Below are 13,848 nucleotides of genomic sequence, written 5' to 3'. Positions count from 1 at the left end.
CTCCCAACATTTTTTTTTTAAATTCTAGAACTCCCAACATTCTATTTTGGAATTCTAGAACTCCCAACATTCTATTTTAGTATTCTAGAACTCCCAACATTCTATTTTGGAATTCTAGATCTCCCAACATTCTATTTTGTAATTCTAGAACACCAACATTCCATTTTCGAATTCTATAACTCCCAACATTCTATTTTGGAATTCTGCAACATCAACATTCTATTTTGGAATTCTAGAACTCCCAACATTCTATTTTGGAATTCTGCAACACCAACATTCTATTTTGGAATTCTGCAACACCAACATTCTATTTTGGAATTCTAGAACTCCCAACATTCTTTTTTGGAATTCTAGAACTCCCAACATTGTATTTTGGAATTCTAGAACTCCCAACATTCTATTTTGGAATTCTAGAACTCCCAACATTCTATTGTGGAATTCAAGAACTCCCAACATTGTATTTTGGAATTCTGCAACACCAACATTATATCTTGGTATTCTAGAACTCCCAATATTCTATTTTGGAATTCTAGAACTCCCAACATTCTATTTTGGAATTCTAAAACTCCCAATATACTGTTCTGAAATTCTAGAACTCCCAACATTTTATTTTGGAACTCTGCAATACCAACATTCTATTTTGGAATTCTAGAACTCCCAACATTCTATTTTGGAATTCTGCAACACCAACATTCTATTTTGCAATTCTAGAACTCCCAAGATTCTTTTTTGAATTCTAGAACTCACAACAGTGTATTTTGGAATTCTAGAACTAACAACATTCTATTGTGGAATTCATGAACTCCCAACATTCTATATAGGAATTCAAGAACTCCCAACATTCTATCTTGGACTTCTAGAACTCCCAATATTCTATTTTGGAATTCTAGAACTCCCAACATTCTATTTTGGTATTCTAGAACTCCCAACATTCTATTTTGGAATTCTAGATCTCCCAACATTCTATTTTGTAATTCTAGAACACCGACATTCCATTTTTGAATTCTATAACTCCCAATATTCTATTTTGGAATTCTGCAACATCAACATTCTATTTTGGAATTCTAGAACTCCCAACATTCTTTTTTGGAATTCTAGAACTCCCAACATTGTATTTTGGAATTCTAGAACTCCCAACATTCTATTTTGGAATTCTAGAACTCCCAACATTCTATTGTGGAATTCAAGAACTCCCAACATTGTATTTTGGAATTCTGCAACACCAACATTATATCTTGGTATTCTAGAACGCCCAACATTCTATTACAGTATTCTAGAACTCCTAAAAGACTATTTTGGTATTCTAGAACTCCCAATATTCTATTTTGAAATTATAGAACTCCCAACATTCTATTTTAGTATTCTAGAACTCCTAATATTCTATTTTGGAATTCTAGAACTCCCAACATTCTATTTTGGAATTCTAGAACTCCTAATATTCTATTTTGGAATTCTAGAACGCCCAACATTCTATTACAGTATTCTAGAACTCCTAATAGACTATTTTGGTATTCTAGAACTCCCAACATTCTTTTTTTTTAATTCTAGAACTCCCAAAATCCTGTTTTGAAATTCTAGAACTCCCAACATTCTTTTTTGGAATTCTAGATCTCCCAACATTCTATTTTGGAATTCTAGATCGCCCAACATTATATTACAGTATTCTAGAACTCCTAACAGACTATTTTGGTATTCTAGAACTCCCAACATTCTTTTTTAAAATTCTAGAACTCCCAACATTCTATTTTGGAATTCTAGAACTCCCAACATTCTATTTTGGAATTCTAGATCTCCCAACATTCTATTTTGTAATTCTAGAACACCGACATTCCATTTTCGAATTCTAGAACTCCCAACATTCTATTTTGGAATTCTGCAACATCAACATTCTATTTTGGAATTCTAGAACTCCCAACATTCTATTTTGGAATTCTGCAACACCAACATTATATTTTGGAATTCTAGAACTCCCAACATTCTTTTTTGGAATTCTAGAACTCCCAACATTCTTTTTTTTTATTCTAGAACCCCAATATTCTATTTTGGAATTCTGGAACTCCCAACATTCTATTTTGGAATTCTAGAACTCCCAACATTCTATTTTGGTATTCTAGAACTCCCAACATTCTATTTTGGAATTCTGCAACACCAACATTCTATCTTGGAATTCTAGAACTCCCAACATTCTATTTTGGAATTCTAGAACTCCCAATATTCTATTTTGGAATTATAGAACTCCCAACATTCTATTTTAGTATTCTAGAACTCCCAACATTCTATTTTGGAATTCTAGTACTCCTAATATTCTATTTTGGAATTCTAGAACGCCCAACATTCTATTACAGTATTCTAGAACTCCTAATAGACTATTTTGGTATTCTAGAACTCCCAAGATTCTTTTTTTAAATTCTAGAACTCCCAAAATTCTGTTATGAAATTCTAGAACTCCCAACATTCTATTTTTGAATTCTAGATCTCCCAACATTCTATTTTGGAATTCTAGAACGCCCAACTTTCTATTACAGTCTTCTAGAACTCCTAAAAGACTATTTTGGTATTCTAGAACTCCCAACATTCTTTTTTACAATTCTAGAACTCCCAACATTCTATTTTGGAATTCTAGAACTCCCAACATTCTATTTTGGAATTCTAGATCTCCCAACATTCTATTTTGTAATTCTAGAACACCGACATTCCATTTTCGAATTCTATAACTCCCAACATTCTATTTTGGAATTCTGCAACATCAACATTCTATTTTGGAATTCTAGAACTCCCAACATTGTATTTTGGAATTCTAGAACTCCCAACATTCTATTTTGGAATTCTAGAACTCCCAACATTCTATTGTGGAATTCAAGAACTCCCAACATTGTATTTTGGAATTCTGCAACACCAACATTATATCTAGGTATTCTAGAACTCCCAATATTCTATTTTGGAATTCTAGAACTCCCAACATTCTATTTTGGAATTATAGAACTCCCAACATTCTATTTTGGAATTCTAGAACTCCAAACATTCTATTTTGGAATTCTAAAACTCCCAATATACTGTTCTGAAATTCTAGAACTCCCAACATTTTATTTTGGAACTCTGCAATACCAACATTCTATTTTGGAATTCTAGAACTCCCAACATTCTATTTTAGTATTCTAGAACTCCCAACATTCTATTTTGGAATTCTGCAACACCAACATTATATCTTGGTATTCTAGAACTCCCAATATTCTATTTTGGAATTCTAGAACTCCCAACATTCTATTTTGGAATTATAGAACTCCCAACATTCTATTTTTGAATTCTAGAACACCCAACATTCTATTTTGGAATTCTAAAACTCCCAATATACTGTTCTGAAATTCTAGAACTCCCAACATTTTATTTTGGAACTCTGCAATACCAACATTCTATTTTGGAATTCTAGAACTCCCAACATTATATTTTAGTATTCTAGAACTCCCAACATTCTATTTTGGAATTCTGCAACACCAACATTCTATCTTGGAATTCTAGAACTCCCAACATTCTATTTCAGTATTCTAGAACTCCTAACATACTATTTTGGTATTCTAGAACTCCCAACATTTTTTTTTTAAATTCTAGAACTCCCAACATTCTATTTTGGAATTCTAGAACTCCCAACATTCTATTTTAGTATTCTAGAACTCCCAACATTCTATTTTGGAATTCTAGATCTCCCAACATTCTATTTTGTAATTCTAGAACACCAACATTCCATTTTCGAATTCTATAACTCCCAACATTCTATTTTGGAATTCTGCAACATCAACATTCTATTTTGGAATTCTAGAACTCCCAACATTCTATTTTGGAATTCTGCAACACCAACATTCTATTTTGGAATTCTAGAACTCCCAACATTCTTTTTTGGAATTCTAGAACTCCCAACATTGTATTTTGGAATTCTAGAACTCCCAACATTCTATTTTGGAATTCTAGAACTCCCAACATTCTATTGTGGAATTCAAGAACTCCCAACATTGTATTTTGGAATTCTGCAACACCAACATTATATCTTGGTATTCTAGAACTCCCAATATTCTATTTTGGAATTCTAGAACTCCCAACATTCTATTTTGGAATTCTAAAACTCCCAATATACTGTTCTGAAATTCTAGAACTCCCAACATTTTATTTTGGAACTCTGCAATACCAACATTCTATTTTGGAATTCTAGAACTCCCAACATTCTATTTTGGAATTCTGCAACACCAACATTCTATTTTGCAATTCTAGAACTCCCAAGATTCTTTTTTGAATTCTAGAACTCACAACAGTGTATTTTGGAATTCTAGAACTAACAACATTCTATTGTGGAATTCATGAACTCCCAACATTCTATATAGGAATTCAAGAACTCCCAACATTCTATCTTGGACTTCTAGAACTCCCAATATTCTATTTTGGAATTCTAGAACTCCCAACATTCTATTTTGGTATTCTAGAACTCCCAACATTCTATTTTGGAATTCTAGAACTCCCAATATTCTATTTTAGAATTCTAGAACTCCCAACATTATATTTTGGTATTCAAGAACTCTCAACATTCTATTTTGGAATTCTGCAACACCAAAATTATATCTTGGTATTCTAGAACTCCAAACATTCTCTTTTGGAATTCTAGAGCTCCCAACATTCTATTTTGGAATTCTCGATTTCCCAACATTCTATTTTGGAATTCTAGAATGCCCAACATTCTATTACAGTATTCTAGAACTCCTAAAAGACTATTTTGGTATTCTAGAACTCCCAACATTCTTTTTTACAATTCTAGAACTCCCAACATTCTATTTTGGAATTCTAGAACTCCCAACATTCTATTTTGGAATTCTAGATCTCCCAACATTCTATTTTGTAATTCTAGAACACCGACATTCCATTTTCGAATTCTATAACTCCCAACATTCTATTTTGGAATTCTGCAACATCAACATTCTATTTTGGAATTCTAGAACTCCCAACATTCTTTTTTGGAATTCTAGAACTCCCAACATTGTATTTTGGAATTCTAGAACTCCTAACATTCTATTGTGGAATTCAAGAACTCCCAACATTGTATTTTGGAATTCTGCAACACCAACATTATATCTTGGTATTCTAGAACTCCCAATATTCTATTTTGGAATTCTAGAACTCCCAACATTCTATTTTGGAATTATAGAACTCCCAACATTCTATTTTGGAATTCTAGAACTCCCAACATTCTATTTTGGAATTCTAAAACTCCCAATATACTGTTCTGAAATTCTAGAACTCCCAACATTTTATTTTGGAACTCTGCAATACCAACATTCTATTTTGGAATTCTAGAACTCCAAACATTCTATTTTAGTATTCTAGAACTCCCAACATTCTATTTTGGAATTCTGCAACACCAACATTATATCTTGGTATTCTAGAACTCCAAACATTCTCTTTTGGAATTCTAGAGCTCCCAACATTCTATTTTGGAATTCTACAACACCAACATTCTATCTTGGAATTCTAGTATTCCCAACATTCTATTTTGGAATTCTAGAACGCCCAACATTCTATTACAGTATTCTAGAACTCCTAAAAGACTATTTTGGTATTCTAGAACTCCCAACATTCTTTTTTACAATTCTAGAACTCCCAACATTCTATTTTGGAATTCTAGAACTCCCAACATTCTATTTTGGAATTCTAGATCTCCCAACATTCTATTTTGTAATTCTAGAACACCGACATTCCATTTTCGAATTCTATAACTCCCAACATTCTATTTTGGAATTCTGCAACATCAACATTCTATTTTGGAATTCTAGAACTCCCAACATTCTTTTTTGGAATTCTAGAACTCCCAACATTGTATTTTGGAATTCTAGAACTCCCAACATTCTATTTTGGAATTCTAGAACTCCCAACATTCTATTGTGGAATTCAAGAACTCCCAACATTGTATTTTGGAATTCTGCAACACCAACATTATATCTTGGTATTCTAGAACTCCCAATATTCTATTTTGGAATTCTAGAACTCCCAACATTCTATTTTGGAATTATAGAACTCCCAACATTCTTTTGGAATTCTAGAACTCCCAACATTCTATTTTGGAATTCTAAAACTCCCAATATACTGTTCTGAAATTCTAGAACTCCCAACATTTTATTTTGGAACTCTGCAATACCAACATTCTATTTTGGAATTCTAGAACTCCAAACATTCTATTTTAGTATTCTAGAACTCCCAACATTCTATTTTGGAATTCTGCAACACCAACATTATATCTTGGTATTCTAGAACTCCAAACATTCTCTTTTGGAATTCTAGAGCTCCCAACATTCTTTTTGGAATTCTAGATTTCCCAACATTCTATTTTAGAATTCTGCAAAACCAACATTCTATCTTGGAACTCTAGAACTCCCAACATTCTATTTTGGAATTCTAGAACTCCCAACATTCTATTTTGTTATTCTAGAACACCAACATTCCATTTTCGAATTCTAGAACTCCCAACATTCTATTTTGGAATTCTGCAACACAAACATTCTATTTTGGAATTCTAGAACTCTCAACATTCTATTTTGGAATTCTAGAACTCCCAACATTCTATTTTGGTATTCTAGAACTCCCAACATTCTATTTTGGAATTCTGCAACACCAACATTCTATCTTGGAATTCTAGAACTCCCAATATTCTATTTTGGAATTATAGAACTCCCAACATTCTATTTTAGTATTCTAGAACTCCCAACATTCTATTTTGGAATTCTAGTACTCCTAATATTCTATTTTGGAATTCTAGAACGCCCAACATTCTATTACAGTATTCTAGAACTCCTAATAGACTATTTTGGTATTCTAGAACTCCCAACATTCTTTTTTTAAATTCTAGAACTCCCAAAATACTGTTTTGAAATTCTAGAACTCCCAACATTCTATTTTTGAATTCTAGATCTCCCAACATTCTATTTTGGAATTCTAGAACACCCAACATTCTTTTACAGTATTCTAGAACTCCTAAAAGACTATTTTGATATTCTAGAACTCCCAACATTCTTTTTTACAATTCTAGAACTCCCAACATTCTATTTTGGAATTCTAGAACTCCCAACATTCTATTTTGGAATTCTAGATCTCCCAACATTCTATTTTGTAATTCTAGAACACCGACATTCCATTTTCGAATTCTATAACTCCCAACATTCTATTTTGGAATTCTGCAACATCAACATTCTATTTTGGAATTCTAGAACTCCCAACATTCTTTTTTTGAATTCTAGAACTCCCAACATTGTATTTTGGAATTCTAGAACTCCCAACATTCTATTTTGGAATTCTAGAACTCCCAACATTCTATTGTGGAATTCAAGAACTCCCAACATTGTATTTTGGAATTCTGCAACACCAACATTATATCTTGGTATTCTAGAACTCCCAATATTCTATTTTGGAATTCTAGAACTCCCAACATTCTATTTTGGAATTCTAGAACTCCCAACATTCTATTTTGGAATTATAGAACTCCCAACATTCTTTTGGAATTCTAGAACTCCCAACATTCTATTTTGGAATTCTAAAACTCCCAATATACTGTTCTGAAATTCTAGAACTCCCAACATTTTATTTTGGAACTCTGCAATACCAACATTCTATTTTGGAATTCTAGAACTCCAAACATTCTGTTTTAGTATTCTAGAACTCCCAACATTCTATTTTGGAATTCTGCAACACCAACATTATATCTTGGTATTCTAGAACTCCAAACATTCTCTTTTGGAATTCTAGAGCTCCCAACATTCTTTTTGGAATTCTAGATTTCCCAACATTCTATTTTAGAATTCTGCAAAACCAACATTCTATCTTGGAACTCTAGAACTCCCAACATTCTATTTTGGAATTCTAGATCTCCTAATATTCTATTTTGGAATTCTAGAACGCCCAACATTCTATTTCAGTATTCTAGAACTCCTAACATACTATTGTGGTATTCTAGAACTCCCAACATTGTTTTTTTAAAATTCTAGAACTCCCAACATTCTATTTTGAAATTCTAGAACTCCCAACATTCTATTTTAGAATTCTAGAATGCCCAACATTCTATTTTTAGTATTCTAGATCTCTTAACAGACTATTTTGGAATTCTAGAACTCCCAACATTCTGATTTTGTTTTCTAGAACTCCCAACATACTATTTTGGAATTCTAGAACTCCCAACATTCTATTTTGTAATTCTAGAACACCAACATTCCATTTTCGAATTCTAGAACTCCCAACATTCTATTTTGGAATTCTGCAACACAAACATTCTATTTTGGAATTCTAGAACTCTCAACATTCTATTTTGGAATTCTGGAACTCCCAACATTCTATTTTGGAATTCTAGAACTCCCAACATTCTATTTTGTTATTCTAGAACACCAACATTCCATTTTCGAATTCTAGAACTCCCAACATTCTATTTTGGAATTCTGCAACACAAACATTCTATTTTGGAATTCTAGAACTCTCAACATTCTATTTTGGAATTCTGGAACTCCCAACATTCTATTTTGGAATTCTAGAACTCCCAACATTCTATTTTGGTATTCTAGAACTCCCAACATTCTATTTTGGAATTCTGCAACACCAACATTCTATCTTGGAATTCTAGAACTCCCAATATTCTATTTTGGAATTATAGAACTCCCAACATTCTATTTTAGTATTCTAGAACTCCCAACATTCTATTTTGGAATGCTAGTACTCCTAATATTCTATTTTGGAATTCTAGAACGCCCAACATTCTATTACAGTATTCTAGAACTCCTAATAGACTATTTTGGTATTCTAGAACTCCCAACATTCTTTTTTTAAATTCTAGAACTCCCAAAATACTGTTTTGAAATTCTAGAACTCCCAACATTCTATTTTTGAATTCTAGATCTCCCAACATTCTATTTTGGAATTCTAGAACGCCCAACATTCTTTTACAGTATTCTAGAACTCCTAAAAGACTATTTTGATATTCTAGAACTCCCAACATTCTTTTTTACAATTCTAGAACTCCCAACATTCTATTTTGGAATTCTAGAACTCCCAACATTCTATTTTGGAATTCTAGATCTCCCAACATTCTATTTTGTAATTCTAGAACACCGACATTCCATTTTCGAATTCTATAACTCCCAATATTCTATTTTGGAATTCTGCAACATCAACATTGTATTTTGGAATTCTAGAACTCCCAACATTCTATTTTGGAATTCTAGAACTCCCAACATTCTATTGTGGAATTCAAGAACTCCCAACATTGTATTTTGGAATTCTGCAACACCAACATTATATCTTGGTATTCTAGAACGCCCAACATTCTATTACAGTATTCTAGAACTCCTAAAAGACTATTTTGGTATTCTAGAACTCCCAACATTCTTTTTTACAATTCTAGAACTCCCAACATTCTATTTTGGAATTCTAGAACTCCCAACATTCTATTTTGGAATTCTAGATCTCCCAACATTCTATTTTGCAATTCTAGAACACCGACATTCCATTTTCGAATTCTATAACTCCCAACATTCTATTTTGGAATTCTGCAACATCAACATTCTATTTTGGAATTCTAGAACTCCCAACATTCTTTTTTGGAATTCTAGAACTCCCAACATTGTATTTTGGAATTCTAGAACTCCTAACATTCTATTTTGGAATTCTAGAACTCCCAACATTCTATTGTGGAATTCAAGAACTCCCAACATTGTATTTTGGAATTCTGCAACACCAACATTATATCTTGGTATTCTAGAACTCCCAATATTCTATTTTGGAATTCTAGAACTCCCAACATTCTATTTTGGAATTATAGAACTCCCAACATTCTATTTTGGAATTCTAGAACTCCCAACATTCTATTTTGGAATTCTAAAACTCCCAATATACTGTTCTGAAATTCTAGAACTCCCAACATTTTATTTTGGAACTCTGCAATACCAACATTCTATTTTGGAATTCTAGAACTCCAAACATTCTATTTTAGTATTCTAGAACTCCCAACATTCTATTTTGGAATTCTGCAACACCAACATTATATCTTGGTATTCTAGAACTCCAAACATTCTCTTTTGGAATTCTAGAGCTCCCAACATTCTATTTTGGAATTCTACAACACCAACATTCTATCTTGGAATTCTAGTATTCCCAACATTCTATTTTGGAATTCTAGAACGCCCAACATTCTATTACAGTATTCTAGAACTCCTAAAAGACTATTTTGGTATTCTAGAACTCCCAACATTCTTTTTTACAATTCTAGAACTCCCAACATTCTATTTTGGAATTCTAGAACTCCCAACATTCTATTTTGGAATTCTAGATCTCCCAACATTCTATTTTGTAATTCTAGAACACCGACATTCCATTTTCGAATTCTATAACTCCCAACATTCTATTTTGGAATTCTGCAACATCAACATTCTATTTTGGAATTCTAGAACTCCCAACATTCTTTTTTGGAATTCTAGAACTCCCAACATTGTATTTTGGAATTCTAGAACTCCCAACATTCTATTGTGGAATTCAAGAACTCCCAACATTGTATTTTGGAATTCTGCAACACCAACATTATATCTTGGTATTCTAGAACTCCCAATATTCTATTTTGGAATTCTAGAACTCCCAACATTCTATTTTGGAATTATAGAACTCCCAACATTCTTTTGGAATTCTAAAACTCCCAATATACTGTTCTGAAATTCTAGAACTCCCAACATTTTATTTTGGAACTCTGCAATACCAACATTCTATTTTGGAATTCTAGAACTCCAAACATTCTATTTTAGTATTCTAGAACTCCCAACATTCTATTTTGGAATTCTGCAACACCAACATTATATCTTGGTATTCTAGAACTCCAAACATTCTCTTTTGGAATTCTAGAGCTCCCAACATTCTTTTTGGAATTCTAGATTTCCCAACATTCTATTTTAGAATTCTGCAAAACCAACATTCTATCTTGGAACTCTAGAACTCCCAACATTCTATTTTGGAATTCTAGAACTCCCAACATTCTATTTTGTTATTCTAGAACACCAACATTCCATTTTCGAATTCTAGAACTCCCAACATTCTATTTTGGAATTCTGCAACACAAACATTCTATTTTGGAATTCTAGAACTCTCAACATTCTATTTTGGAATTCTAGAACTCCCAACATTCTATTTTGGTATTCTAGAACTCCCAACATTCTATTTTGGAATTCTGCAACACCAACATTCTATCTTGGAATTCTAGAACTCCCAATATTCTATTTTGGAATTATAGAACTCCCAACATTCTATTTTAGTATTCTAGAACTCCCAACATTCTATTTTGGAATTCTAGTACTCCTAATATTCTATTTTGGAATTCTAGAACGCCCAACATTCTATTACAGTATTCTAGAACTCCTAATAGACTATTTTGGTATTCTAGAACTCCCAACATTCTTTTTTTAAATTCTAGAACTCCCAAAATACTGTTTTGAAATTCTAGAACTCCCAACATTCTATTTTTGAATTCTAGATCTCCCAACATTCTATTTTGGAATTCTAGAACACCCAACATTCTTTTACAGTATTCTAGAACTCTTAAAAGACTATTTTGATATTCTAGAACTCCCAACATTCTTTTTTACAATTCTAGAACTCCCAACATTCTATTTTGGAATTCTAGAACTCCCAACATTCTATTTTGGAATTCTAGATCTCCCAACATTCTATTTTGTAATTCTAGAACACCGACATTCCATTTTCGAATTCTATAACTCCCAACATTCTATTTTGGAATTCTGCAACATCAACATTCTATTTTGGAATTCTAGAACTCCCAACATTCTTTTTTGGAATTCTAGAACTCCCAACATTGTATTTTGGAATTCTAGAACTCCCAACATTCTATTTTGGAATTCTAGAACTCCCAACATTCTATTGTGGAATTCAAGAACTCCCAACATTGTATTTTGGAATTCTGCAACACCAACATTATATCTTGGTATTCTAGAACTCCCAATATTCTATTTTGGAATTCTAGAACTCCCAACATTCTATTTTGGAATTCTAGAACTCCCAACATTCTATTTTGGAATTATAGAACTCCCAACATTCTTTTGGAATTCTAGAACTCCCAACATTCTATTTTGGAATTCTAAAACTCCCAATATACTGTTCTGAAATTCTAGAACTCCCAACATTTTATTTTGGAACTCTGCAATACCAACATTCTATTTTGGAATTCTAGAACTCCAAACATTCTGTTTTAGTATTCTAGAACTCCCAACATTCTATTTTGGAATTCTGCAACACCAACATTATATCTTGGTATTCTAGAACTCCAAACATTCTCTTTTGGAATTCTAGAGCTCCCAACATTCTTTTTGGAATTCTAGATTTCCCAACATTCTATTTTAGAATTCTGCAAAACCAACATTCTATCTTGGAACTCTAGAACTCCCAACATTCTATTTTGGAATTCTAGATCTCCTAATATTCTATTTTGGAATTCTAGAACGCCCAACATTCTATTTCAGTATTCTAGAACTCCTAACATACTATTGTGGTATTCTAGAACTCCCAACATTGTTTTTTTAAAATTCTAGAACTCCCAACATTCTATTTTGAAATTCTAGAACTCCCAACATTCTATTTTAGAATTCTAGAATGCCCAACATTCTATTTTTAGTATTCTAGATCTCTTAACAGACTATTTTGGAATTCTAGAACTCCCAACATTCTGATTTTGTTTTCTAGAACTCCCAACATACTATTTTGGAATTCTAGAACTCCCAACATTCTATTTTGTAATTCTAGAACACCAACATTCCATTTTCGAATTCTAGAACTCCCAACATTCTATTTTGGAATTCTGCAACACAAACATTCTATTTTGGAATTCTAGAACTCTCAACATTCTATTTTGGAATTCTAGAACTCCCAACATTCTATTTTGGAATTCTAGAACTCCCAACATTCTATTTTGGTATTCTAGAACTCCCAACATTCTATTTTGGAATTCTGCAACACCAACATTCTATCTTGGAATTCTAGAACTCCCAATATTCTATTTTGGAATTATAGAACTCCCAACATTCTATTTTAGTATTCTAGAACTCCCAACATTCTATTTTGGAATGCTAGTACTCCTAATATTCTATTTTGGAATTCTAGAACGCCCAACATTCTATTACAGTATTCTAGAACTCCTAATAGACTATTTTGGTATTCTAGAACTCCCAACATTCTTTTTTTAAATTCTAGAACTCCCAAAATACTGTTTTGAAATTCTAGAACTCCCAACATTCTATTTTTGAATTCTAGATCTCCCAACATTCTATTTTGGAATTCTAGAACGCCCAACATTCTTTTACAGTATTCTAGAACTCCTAAAAGACTATTTTGATATTCTAGAACTCCCAACATTCTTTTTTACAATTCTAGAACTCCCAACATTCTATTTTGGAATTCTAGAACTCCCAACATTCTATTTTGGAATTCTAGATCTCCCAACATTCTATTTTGTAATTCTAGAACACCGACATTCCATTTTCGAATTCTATAACTCCCAATATTCTATTTTGGAATTCTGCAACATCAACATTCTATTTTGGAATTCTAGAACTCCCAACATTCTTTTTTGGAATTCTAGAACTCCCAACATTGTATTTTGGAATTCTAGAACTCCCAACATTCTATTTTGGAATTCTAGAACTCCCAACATTCTATTGTGGAATTCAAGAACTCCCAACATTGTATTTTGGAATTCTGCAACACCAACATTATATCTTGGTATTCTAGAACTCCCAACATTCTATTTTGGAATTATAGAACTCCCAACATTCTTTTGGAATT

Source organism: Pseudophryne corroboree, chromosome 5 (genome assembly GCF_028390025.1).
Source record: "Pseudophryne corroboree isolate aPseCor3 chromosome 5, aPseCor3.hap2, whole genome shotgun sequence".
Lineage (NCBI taxonomy): Eukaryota > Metazoa > Chordata > Amphibia > Anura > Myobatrachidae > Pseudophryne > Pseudophryne corroboree.
The sequence above is the reverse complement of the archived record's forward strand: the minus strand, read 5'-3'. Positions refer to the sequence as shown.